The 3,372-nt window shown below is 37.6% G+C and overlaps 1 long non-coding RNA gene across 2 annotated transcripts; it reads right to left on the bottom strand.

Moving 5' to 3' along the window:
• Positions 1-1,190: 1,190 nt before the first annotated feature.
• On the bottom strand, positions 1,191-2,780 carry LOC121719735. 2 transcript variants are annotated; one of them, XR_006034350.1, is made up of 3 exons: positions 2,637-2,780; positions 1,489-1,599; positions 1,191-1,234 (listed from the first exon to the last, which is right to left on the bottom strand). It is a non-coding gene; the product is annotated as an uncharacterized LOC121719735 (long non-coding RNA). The 2 variants fall into 2 exon arrangements; XR_006034351.1 differs by lacking the exon at positions 2,637-2,780 and adding an exon at positions 2,471-2,520.
• Between the last annotated feature and the right edge of the window lie 592 nt (positions 2,781-3,372).

Genomic DNA, 3,372 nt, shown 5'->3' with positions numbered 1-3,372 from the left:
ACTAATAAAAAGACTTTAGCATTCCCAAAAGTATATTTTATTCAAAATGTCTTTGCATAGACAGCTCAATTTGAGAATATGTAATACCCTACAAATAATTTAAAGTTCTCAAGCTATTAGAGTTTTATGAAGTGGAAAAAAAACATTTGAAATGACCACCATTTTAACTTTCACTCACCTGGGGCCTTATTCACAAAGCCTTCTTAAGACAGTATTTCGTAGGAACGTCTTTGTTTTCTCACTTAAGAACTGCAAAAATGTACAGAAAATCAAAAGGATACCTTCTTATATGTGATTTCTGCAACAGTGGTAGGCTACTGAAAACGTATTAGCCAACTTGTTGATTTTTTGGCTGTAGTCTAAACCAGTAAACCAGTCTGACACAGTAACTTAGCCTACAGAAAACACTTAATTGATGTGATATAATGATGACTTGTTAAATTTATGTCTACAATTGTTTATTAAACACCATAGTAATTTATTTTGTCAGTCATTATGTTAAGTTTAATGAATAGGAAGGACATTTAAACCATAGCCGCGATCTCTGCTATGTGAATCACATCAGCTGGTGTTTCCAGGGTCATCTTTTCAAGCTTCTCCCAGCTGACTCTGGTAGATCACGTGGACAGAGTCAGGCGCAATCAATTATTTAATAAATAAATGTTAATTCTGAATAATAATAAAAAGGTATACCTGATGCGACTATTTTTTCCATAGACTGTCAAAAGAAAAAAATTTCCCGATGAATTACCCATAAACAATAAAGTATATTATGTACCTACTTCCAGTTTAACGTCACTGCCTGGACTAGTCTGTCTCGTCTCTAAATGACTTAAAGGAAAATTCTGTTTTTTAGCACTTTAAGGCCCTTTTCTGGTTTGTTTTGGATGAACTAGAGTGGTGGACACCGAAATTTTGACGATTGGTCCTGTCTTGACTTTTCTGACTTGTTTTGAATCGCCTTTTCACTTCACAGAGTGGCTGGCAATGGGCATACTGTAGTAGGCTACAAACATGTCCTAAAACAACCCTTAACGTTCGTTTTCAAAACTGTGCAACTCACCGAGGGTTAAGGGTTGTTTTAGGACATGTTTGAGTAGCACCACCAGTGACCTCACGTGACACAGAGAAATTGATAGATGGACAGATACAGACAGACAGACAGACAGGCAGACAGACAGACAAGACCTCACCTGACCTGAGTTGGATTGAGCATGCCTCATGTTCCAGATGACTAGGATGGAATGAAAGAAATATTTCACTCCCAGTAAGAGGACCTGCAATTGCACATTTGTCTATGTATGTCTTTGTGTTTGCATGAATGTGTGTGTGTGTGTGTGTGTGTGTGTCCGTGTGTGTTGTGTTCATGTGTGGCCACACTCATCATACATATAACTGTCTACACACGGTCATTTTCTGTATTTCATAATGTATGAAATACATTATGAAGGCATACTACTGCAATAGTAGTAACTGGTTAGGACCCACCTGGTCTATTGTGTCTTCTGAACCTGGAGAACAGGAGTATGGCAGCTCCTACCACCACCACCACCACCACAGCAACAGCCAGGGATACAACAAGTATTATGGGCCTAAAGGCTAATGACAACACACTAAGTGAGTTTGATTGATTCACACCACAATTCAATAACGCAATCTCCGTCATACACTGTCATTGTCGAGCTGAGGAGGATGGGGGACCCATGTGAATTAATTTAAACACAAAGTCATGAAAATATAATATAGAAAATCTTACATCAAACACGTCACCAAATAAAAAGAAGAAGAAAAAACAGCCTACATTTTCAGTACCGCAATATACTACTTTAGATGTTATGATTTATTATTGACAGTTATTTTTACAATAATGTCTTATACATTGTGTATAAGACAAGATAAGTTAGTTCTGTCAACCATAAACGCCAGTATTTTATAGTGAATTATACAAATTCATTTTACAGTGTAGGCTTTATACAAAATAGAAATAAATAAAGTTATGAATTGTTTATTTATTCAGTGTAATTTAATGTCTATAACTATAGCGATATACCATTTTGCAGTTAAGGGGGGCTATTACTGTTGTCATCCATGACACTGAAATAACGTTGTTATATCCTCTGTCCTCATGTTGTGTTACCCATGGGGTGACTCCTAAACCTAGATATGTCTTGTGGAGCTCTTCTTTGTCTTGTGACTGCTGCTTCATGTCACATATTATGGTTTCAAAGAGATCTATCCCATGCCAAAGTATCACTTCTTGTTTCTTGTCAAATGATTCAGCCTCACCCACAGGCTTACCCCACATAGTGATCATAACAAACATGGTGCCACTCATAGCCTCCTATTTTCAGCTCTTATACTTGCTCTTCAGAAAACCTATGGGAGACGGCCCAGAGGATTTGTCCAATTTATATATTTATACAGTCGGTGTACACCACTTTATTTTTGGACATAACACATCCCCACGTACCTTTTTGAATTGTCAGTCTGACCACAGATGAACCACATAGGTATATCCCATAGGTATATACAGACATGCATACATACATACTATGTAAGATAAAAGTCCTGATAGTACAATTGCCTTGACATAAGCCTAGGGCCTATAAATGACATGGGTTAGTGTGAGGTCTTACGGGAGGTCATGTTGAGTATGAAGAACAAGAAGAACAGGGTCTTCACCCTGAGACGAGAGACCGACATCCTCACACGAACAGGGATAGCCGTGTCACAGACAGACACTCCTCAGTGTTGTTTTTTTTGCCCCACTCCCTTTCTGGGGTGGGCACTTGTGGTTCCTCAGATTTGTGATGTACTGTATTGTGTGTGGGACATTTACTGAGGATTGTGGCTTTGGCTTTGACTCTGTGTCAGTTTCCTCTTACAATTTCTTTTTTTTTTTTCAAAAGTTGTGAAACTGCTCGTCAGGAAGTGTGAGTGTGACTGTTCTTGCTCGATGTCGTGACGTGAATGAATGACACTGATGTTTTTGTGAGCATGGACATTGCAGTACTATACAATAGATGCCAGGAATAGACATACAGTATAGCATTGGACAATATTAAAGACTTGAAACTTTAGTTACATATAGTTTTCATACAAAAAGCATCTGTATTGAATACTAATGACACAGCATGGCTTCAGATGTGAATATGTGCCCATCATTTGAGAGGAAAACAAACTCTATGAGCATGAATAAATAATAAAATCAATGTCAATTGAGAAATCACATTCAACATTTTGGTCCCATGTTGATATTTTGTTCAGTGAATTTTGTAATCAATATGACTGCTCCTTGTGTACCAGACACTTTGCATGTACTGATAAGATAACATAAGACTTTATTTGATCCCACACCAGGGACATTCACTT

The sequence above is a fragment of the Alosa sapidissima genome, chromosome 9 (assembly GCF_018492685.1).
Source record: "Alosa sapidissima isolate fAloSap1 chromosome 9, fAloSap1.pri, whole genome shotgun sequence".
Lineage (NCBI taxonomy): Eukaryota > Metazoa > Chordata > Actinopteri > Clupeiformes > Clupeidae > Alosa > Alosa sapidissima.
Note: the sequence above shows the minus strand (reverse complement) of the source record. Positions and strands in the feature narration are given on the sequence as shown.